Genomic DNA, 9,511 nt, shown 5'->3' with positions numbered 1-9,511 from the left:
GACAGTTGAGAAGACCTGTGTCACACTTTTTTGATTCTTAATGAAAAGAAAATGAATGAAATCACATTATGATTAAATGTTAAATACATCATTTAAATAGAGTCCATGTTTTATTTTTATTCCTAAAGCAAATGAAATGGCACCTGCGATGTTGAAACGCCAACTTTCTTTGCAACAGCAGCCTGTGAAACCACAGGGGACTCCAGCTCCTTCAAGAGTTCAACGTGGTTTACGCAATTTACACAACTCACAGCGTAATCACGTACTCACTGCACTGTGTTAAGTGAACCTGTTTTGCTATGAAAAGCGATCTCCGTTCATCATTTGAAAATACTGTATCCCAATTAAACAACATCAATAGCATTGGGAAGAACCGTCTCCTAGAGTTGTGTCCCATTTAAGCAGCAATCCCGATTCTCAGTACCCTGATTAGGCTGCGCAGACTGTACCATGCTTTCACTATGCTTTATTACACTTTGCTATGGTTTTACTATGCTAAACTTTTATAATAATAATAATAATAATAATAATAATAATAATAATGTTTTTTTTTTGTTGGAAAAAACAGTGTTCTCCACATTTAAGTTTAATTATCTTTATTAACATTATTACTGGTCCCCCTTTTTATTGTGTTAAGAATTCCGCATAAAACGACCATGCACGAGGAAGGAAGCAGCAATAAATAAATCTACCCAAAATAAATAAATACATTAGAAGCTCAATTAATGTGTGTATTTAAGAGGGATCATGTTTTTTCTTTCTGGAAGGGAAATGTCCAGTTCATTTATTTTGCTTTGTGTTTCCTCTATGGAAGTGGCAGTGGAGGTGCCACACAGAGCGGTCAAACCCACGTCCAAACGAGTGAGGGTAACCCTTGCCAGACATGCCTGCTACTCTGAGGTATTTCCAAGACGGGGAAGAAAGAGCCTTCAAAGAGAGCTGCCTCCTGGTCAGGTTAAACAGCCACGGGCCCAGCAGGTCCTGGCCCTCAGTTAGCTAACCCTTCCCTGAGGAGGAATTTGAAGCGGGAGCAGAGGTCACACTTAATGCCATCTAGCCAGAGGCGTGCAGCTCATTCACAAAACCAAGCCCCATGCAATTAGCGCTACAGAGGGAGAGAAAACGCAGGTGGAAAGAAAGAAAGCAGGGAGGAGTGGCGGCGGCGTATGATGGGGATTTTCTATTTTAATACCACTGTTCCTATAAAGATGATTGATTTGATTTAAAAGAGATGTTAGCTTTAACATGGGAACACATGCAGGCAGTTAAGCAGTTTAAACAGCGACGCGACAGTTGTGAGAGTCGTGTGAGCCTGTGTGCCGTTTTTGTCCAGTCTAAGCAGGATGACACACTTTTTCGAAAGTTTAGTTGAAAAAGCCCAGCTGGAAATGGAAGGGTTGCGATGTGGTGCTCAATGCACAGTCTAAACAGACTGCTAAATATTCTTTATTGCACACGTTAAATAAACAGGATAAATAGAAGATACTTTGGTGAGAGGGAGGCTTGTTAACTGGCACTGGTGAGATGCTTAAAACAATAATAGAGATTTTTTTTTTAAACCCTCTGTTTGAATGTTTCAGAGTGTGGGAAGAAGGATGCAGAAAATTACAAAGGGATTGCTGGGGTTTTGTGAATATTATTTGATGACTTTTAAACCAATAAAGGTTTTACAGACAGGGTGTTATGCTAAAACAGATGAGATAAAGCTTGTCCATTTTTTGTCCAAAATAACATGATACTTCACATTAAACACTATTTTCCCTGGTTTCCTGCCGTTGAATGTATTCTTGCAATATCTGTTTTGATATTTTTATTAACATATCACTGCTCATATATCAGTTGTGACCAGTTATTTTCTTTTCACATTGGTTCTACTTTGGGTTTTCCCATCAAAATGTCTTTTGAATTCAATCAGAAACATTTCATTGGTTCCTGAAGTTCAGCATTTCGATTGGTTCATCTGTCCTACCTGCTCGCTCCAACGCAGGTTCAGAGGGGCGGGAACAGGGTAGGAACATTTTTTGGTCATCACTCATTTCAGCTTGCAGCAGCCAATGAATGGAATGCATTTCAACAACAGTTAAAATTAGAAAGGTTCATATCCGAGGTTGCTTTTAGCCGTAGGGTCGACTCATTGCTGACTGACATCTGTGCTGCTGAGTTTGATGTTTGATTCATGTTTCATGATTGGTTATGTGTTTTTTGTTGTTTGCTGGGGTGGTGGGAGCCTCTTGCCAGCTCATCATCAAAGGTTTTGATTGATTGATTAACTGTCTCTATTGACAGTGTCGGTAGAGACACTTTAACTGTCTCTAACTACAATGTAATTACGAGAAGCAGAAACTAGGAACAAATAACTGAATCTGTTAAATACTCTGTGGTTCGGAATTATAACACGGACACACTCTTGTGCTTTATCATATCACCAGAACCCCTTGATGGAATTCCAGGCTTATTACTTATAGCTGTGTGTGCATTATTCCTTATATTATTGTACCTGACTGCAACAGCAGCAAGCTTACAATAATACAGACAAACATGAAAACCCTACTGCAATAATTAACAGGCAACGTTAAGAAACTTGTGTAACAAGTTGAAGAATGTCATGAATCAAAACTTCAATGGACACAGACTTGCTTTATTCCTCAGGTGGGAGAGGATTTCAAGACTCTGAGACTGGAGAGTGGAAGGACTCTGTGGTAATTAGGTCTAATTGCTGGTATGCGGAGGAACCCTAGCTGCACATTCTCCGCAGGGCAGTAATAGACTAGATAATTAGGAGCCACCCAGTCCTTGGCAGGAGGCAGGAGACAGGGGGAGGCTTTTATTGATTTGATTTGATTGTAGTTGTCAGCTGGGTCTGTGTAATAAACCATTAAGATAACACCAATAACATCTTCCACCTGCCTCTCCAGCTCAAGTGACAGAAAACACCAGGGTTTGTTGAACTTCTTTAGATACACTGTATTGCACTGAGCACCTATCAGTCTAAACATGTCTAAACAGTGCCACTGTTTGGACAATTCAAATCTTAGATCTCTCTGTGTATCAAACCTCTGACAGTCCAGTTTTAGTATTTAAAAAAATCCAGCGATTTGTACATGACTGTCAATTATCAAGCAAGTAGTGCATTATTAATTGTTAATTAGACCTCATATTTTAGTGATGCAAAAAGCAGTTAAGTTCCCTGGTCTAAACATTACCATTAATCTTTTACATATACTTTTAAAAACTGTACAAACCTTTTTACCTCCGAACGTTCCTTATATGGAACCTGGCTCATTGTGACACCCCATACATAAGGTTCCATTTTAGAATTCCCAGAAGATATTGATGGTTCCACAGAGATAAGAGGCAGTATTTTAAAAGTTCAAGAATAATGTACTGTACAGTATGATGATCAGTTTTGACAAGTATATTGCAACTTCTTTAATGTCTGCTACACATTTGGTTTGCATTTTACAGCAGTCATGGTGAATAGGGTTTATTTATTTATAAAGCAACAGAGCGCCATCATTGTGAATATTTCCACTTTTAAAAATATATATATATACAAACTAAAACCATTATTAAAATCATCTACATTCTTTAAAAGTTTAAGAAAAAAAAAGGAAAGGAGATAAATGAATGCAGAAGTCATTAGGCTGGCTGGCACAGTGTTTGACAGATGTGAGTTGACTCCTAAAGCAGAGAAATCCAGTGATCTCATTTTGTCTGTAAACTTTTGCCAAGTATTTATTTTAATAGACGGGAGGAACAGAGCTGTTCACGGCCATTCTCCACATTATGCAATTGTACTGCAACCACTCCAAGAACCACCTCCAAGACAAAGATTCATGAAGCTGCATTCTGCCAACGCACATCTCTCGATTTGCTATCATAGAGCATATTAAAACACATGGCTGTGGTAAATGCATCGTATAAACATAGGAAGCTGCAGAAATACTGTGCTGAACTTTTCTAAGGGCAGTTACGGAAGATGTCAGTATATAATGACAGTAACGGCTCTGATGGGCTGCTCTGGTAGACCAGGCAAACAGTTTTCACCTCTGAGGATAGCACACGTGTTTGTAAAACGCCGGGTTTGTGAACCCCACGGCTCGCTGGCCAGGTCCCTCGCTGTCACTGTGGTTAGCTTAGTGCTTCCACTTAGCTCTGCACTGTTCCCTGGCTTCCATTCAAAACAAAAGTCCTGGAAAGCACACAAAACGTGCATTCTTTCAGGATCCCTGGGAGCCCCATTGTAGCAGAGTCACTGCCAGCAGTTAGGTATACTTACACAGCTAAGGGATTTGTTTTTTTCAGTTCTAAATATAACCAAATGTCACCAGTAAAAGACTTAAATCTCAGGGCCACACCAAATAGGATGTCCTCTGACCGAAAAAAAACAAAAACCTGCTGTCTCAGCCAAAGTTCTATCATGCAGAGTAGAAGAAGGGAAGCCGTGTCCACGTGTGGATATGGGTTTAATCAAAAAGTATTCAAACTTTATTAACAACAGAAAACCATACTACAGTGGCCAGGCTGTTAAACAGAGAAATGCATGTTCCCCTAGTTTAACCCTTTAACTACTGGGTTGACACACTGGTGCCCATGGCTGGTGGAATGAGGAAATACGATAAGCTTTTTAACTGCAGTATATTTTGCAGTTCCTAAAGATGTTTGTGTAAAAAGTAATTTCCTTACTTCTATGTGGCCTTAATCCATTTAGCCTTTTACCCCACTGAAGATATACTCCCTGTGCAACAAGTTACCAGGATCACTTTTCCTGCAGTTGATTCATACACTGCATCCTCATCTACAAACACAGCTGATGTTGCTGATTGAGAGAAGGGCTAGAGGTTTGACACAAGGCTAGAAACGAGTTTTAACACTTGCTAAGTAATGCATTGTAGTACACTGATATCATATCAGTAACACTATGCTACTGCATCAGGGGTTCTGTACAGTAGTTATTTCAGATACAGTGTGTTTCCACAGCTGCTAGAGCAGAGCTCTGCTAATGGGTCTATTGTCAGGGCAATACACATGTATTATCCCAAAGGTATTGTTCTAAATGTTTCTGTAGGGGTTGACATGCGTGTATGAAACATGCATGCTCCTAATCAGGAATGTAACAGGGAGTGTGTTTAAATACTTTCTCAACCAGAACCAGAAGGAACAGACCCAGGGGGAGGACCCGTTAAACACTTATTCTGTCTGACCCAACTTTCCCAAAGATAAAGAAAATGGGGCTGGGAGCAATTATATGAGACTGTACTGGAGTGTACTGAAACAAATGTCATGCAGGAACAAGGCTTTTTCACTTCTTTCTACATTTATCATCACCTCACAACTTTGAATTGAAACGTCTGACCTTAGGATATCCGCATCCACTATCACATTAGTGCTGTCTGTAAGGAAATAGGACCCACACGAGACATCACTTCCACAGATCAGCAGTGGATACCATCCTAATGAACTGGAAGTCATCAGAGAAGCAGCCAGCTCCAGTCCTTATCGAAAACAAACTCAATACATGGAAATCTATTTCAGCATTCAGTTTATATTTAATATTGTGCTCTTGCAATGTTTTTCTTTCTTCCCTTTATAAAAACCTTGGATTCAATGCAGGCGAATCAACAGGCACTACTGCGCTGTAAAAGCATCTCAATCACCCTGAATTAACTGACCAGCCCAGCACAGCAGAGCAGAGACAGACAGACCAACTGTGCTGAATGTGAACTAGAGATGTCAAACTCAGGGCTCCAGGTTGGTATGGTATGGTATGCCCAGTCAATGCTATATAAAAAACAATAATATGAAAGATACCATGGGCTGGTTTATAGTGTCAGTGTAATAGACTGGGATTGAGGGCCACACCATTGACCACGCACTACCTGGAAGCTTGGAATCTGTAACGTCAGTTGCATCACACAGCTCTACCCATTAAACTCTTCCACCCAACCACAGTGATTGGCAGTTGGAAATGTGAGAAAAGCAGAGTGAAACGGAACAGGAGAGGCTGGGCGTTTACCCACATCCACACACTCCCCATGCAAGCGCTTTCACCACTGTGCATACCCGCCAGGCTTGTTTGCACCAGCAGATATAGAACTTGTAACCTCCCCTGGGTCCCACAACACTGCCTGGTTACACAGGCACACAAGGCTCAGTCCCTTGTTGGGATCTGTTAAACCCTTGTAGGCTTCACTGCAGCTTATTCGTCCGCACCCTCGATTGTACAACACTCCAGTATTGTTGGCATGCATCACGTGCATCTCTGTTCTATGCCAAGTGCAATCAGATTAAAGACGGCGGGGATGGCAACACAGTGTACAGCCACAGATCCCAGCTGCCAGCACTCGGAGAACTTCTCCAATCTATAAAAACAGATTATTGACATTCTTCACATTCCTTTTTCCGTGCCACTCGCTACTCGGACACAGTGTTAGGCAAAAAGTCTCATTTCACTCCAGATCAAGATTGGAAGGGAACAAGTTAAGGGTGTTTTCAGCACTGTTTGGAGCAGCATACCCAAGGTATTACGAGACCTGCTTACCAACGCTAACGGTTTCTGAGCATTACCAGTGAATGCATCTAATGGCACATTTCCATCTGCAACCAGTTTGTGAAACACAGAGAGCTGCAGAGGTTTTTTTTTTTTTTCTTTACTCCTTCTAGCTTTACACTGTTAAAAGGTTGCAGGTCTCTCTCTCTCTCCGATAATATGCACTGCAATTTCTCCTTGGTTAACAGTAGTTGTGAGTAACAAAGGAATTACCTGCCTGTATCCCTCCAAGGTGGTCTTGGGTCACAGGCTTATAGAGAAGAACCCTATTAATTACACACAGGCTCATAACGCTGTTCCCACATTGTGGCTCTCTGGAGACAAAGGAAGAATCCCTGAACTTGCTCGGATTGATCTCCTGGTTAGTGTCTAGCAGTTTTTTTTTTTTTTTAAAGTAAACAGTTTTAAACTGACGTCCTAAACAGGATTAAAATGCAGACCTATTGCAGAATGTGCTTCAGCAAAGCAAGGAAGTTGTTTTGTCTCAGAACACTGGGAATTCTTTTTATCAATCAGATTTTTAGTTTTGTTTTTAAAATGTGCAAATAGCAGAAAACATCTGCTGTGGCTGCGTTAGAAGAAAAACAGCTTGGACAAGGCAGAGTTTAGGGACACAACAAAAATGTATAACGTGGGTTCAGGCCACGCTATGGCGTTGTAAGGCACTTTTACTAACGCCTTAACAAATGTCCTAAAAATGCTAATGGTTGGTTAATGTATAATCAAAATAAACTATATGAAAATGTACAGAGGCCTGAGAAACAACCTGATCTTACTTGTTTAAATTTGTTTATGCATTTTTAAAAAGACGACATTACTTTGACCTACAAAGTGACTTAACTCAGTCTTTAAAAGTGACCTGAAACATACTAAGCAATGTCACAGTACATTTACATAAATATTGTTTCTGACTAATTGCTATAGGCGCTATTTGTTTTTCTGAACTTCCAGAGTGATCTTTAAATAAAGTGCATTAAAATGCCACTCCCTTCCATGCGAAAACGTCTTATTAAATTATTGGACTGGATCTTCTTTGGGGTCCAATTATAGAGTCATATTTCATTTATTATGCACAATGTTTTCAAAACATTTATATAGCTGCATAGTTTAGAGCAATCAAGACTTTGAGCCATTTCCTTTAGTACGGTCCGAATAACCCCAAACGTCTCAACTTAATATTATAAATCACGTTGCATTAATTACACCGATGCCTAAAGTCATTCATTTTACATGTAATGAGCATGGGATTCTGTTAAGTTTCAAAGGGAAGTCTAAACCCCAGTACAGTGCTAACAACACAATATCCGAGACTTCATTGTCCTTTAAAAACACACAGTTAAACGTTTCATGGAGTCCAGTGGAAAGCAGTACAATGTGTTTGTGCTTGTGAAAGAAAATAGTTAAAATGTGCCAGTGTAGCATGTTGAGTGATGCCCTGCTGTTAAAAGGTGCATTTACACTGGCACAAATATTCCGGATCGAGAGGATAAGAAGACGGATTCCGGTCACTTTCTGCTTGTGTAAACGCTATTGAGCACGTTGTGGAACCCGTCCTCTTATCCGCTCACATGTTGAGTTCTTGTTCCGGATTCTGGTCACTTTCTGCTTGTGTAAACGCTATTGAGCACGTTGTGGAACCCGTCCTCTTATCCGCTCACATGTTGAGTTCTTGTTCCGGATTCTGGTCACTTTCTGCTTGTGTAAACGCTATTGAGCACGTTGTGGAACCCGTCCTCTTATCCGCTCACATGTTGAGTTCTTGTTCCGGATTCTGGTCACTTTCTGCTTGTGTAAACGCTATTGAGCACGTTGTGGAACCCGTCCTCTTATCCGCTCACATGTTGAGTTCGTGTTCCGGACTGAGAGGATAAGACGTCGGATTCTGGTGACTTGTTTTCAGTGTGAACGCGCCCTGGACATATTCTAGAAAGATTGCACAACTCCAACTCCAACTCGTAGCATCTAAAAAAGTAAGTTAACGCATTTCTATATTTTTTACATGAACTATTGATAATATTATTATTATTTATTTATTTCTTAGCAGACGCCCTTATCCAGGGCAACTTACATTTTTTACAAAATATCACATTATTTTTTTACATACAATTATTCAAGAAGCTGCTTGATGAGATTCTGGGATCAATAAGCTACTAACAACCAAACGAGCAAGATGGGCCGAATGGCCTCCTCTCGTTTGTAAACTTATATCAATTAACAGTGGTGGCTGCATGTTCTTTTGTTATGTAGTTTACATTTTTCGATGTGTAGCAACTACTGGCTAACCCCAATTGTTTTGTATTACAGATTTCAGAAATGATGTCTGAAGGACGCTTGTGCAACTTCACTGATGAAGAAAGCAGGGTTTTAATATGTATCTGGAGCGAAGACAAGATCCAACAAGCACTAAATGGGCAGCAGAAAAATCTGTCACTACAGCAAGGTGTTAGCGTCTTTTTATTTTTTTTTCCCCTCAAAGTACGCATGCTCAGATTCTGCTCCTGTGAGAAGTACCCCCCCTCCCGCTGTTTCAAGTAAGTGTAAATGTGCCGTTCCGGTACAGACTGTCCCCGAATCCTATCGCGAGTGTAAACGCACCTATAGATTCTTACCCCTGTGATTAGGCCAAGGCTGCTTCTTTTGCACAGTGGTTAACTCCCTTGTGTAACGGGCAGTGTTGTGTGATACGCTGTCATTACAGATTCTGACCTGTCTCGCCGGTGACATGAGGTGAGGTTAAAGGCTTTAAAACCCTGACTAAAGACGAGCCTGTCCTGCATTGTGGTTAGGACGCTCGTGTGCAGTGCGCGGGGCTCCGCCCGGTTACACTGGTGGTATCGTCCGTGCTTCATGCCCAGCCTCCGCCCTGGTGCACCTGGTCATTAGGTTTACTATTTAATTACTAAAGTGATTAAACATATGTACAGCTATGGCTAAAAGTTTTGCATCACCCTATATAATGAA

The sequence above is a fragment of the Acipenser ruthenus genome, chromosome 14, assembly GCF_902713425.1.
Source record: "Acipenser ruthenus chromosome 14, fAciRut3.2 maternal haplotype, whole genome shotgun sequence".
In the NCBI taxonomy this organism is placed as follows: domain Eukaryota; kingdom Metazoa; phylum Chordata; class Actinopteri; order Acipenseriformes; family Acipenseridae; genus Acipenser; species Acipenser ruthenus.
This window is presented reverse-complemented; position numbering follows the sequence as displayed.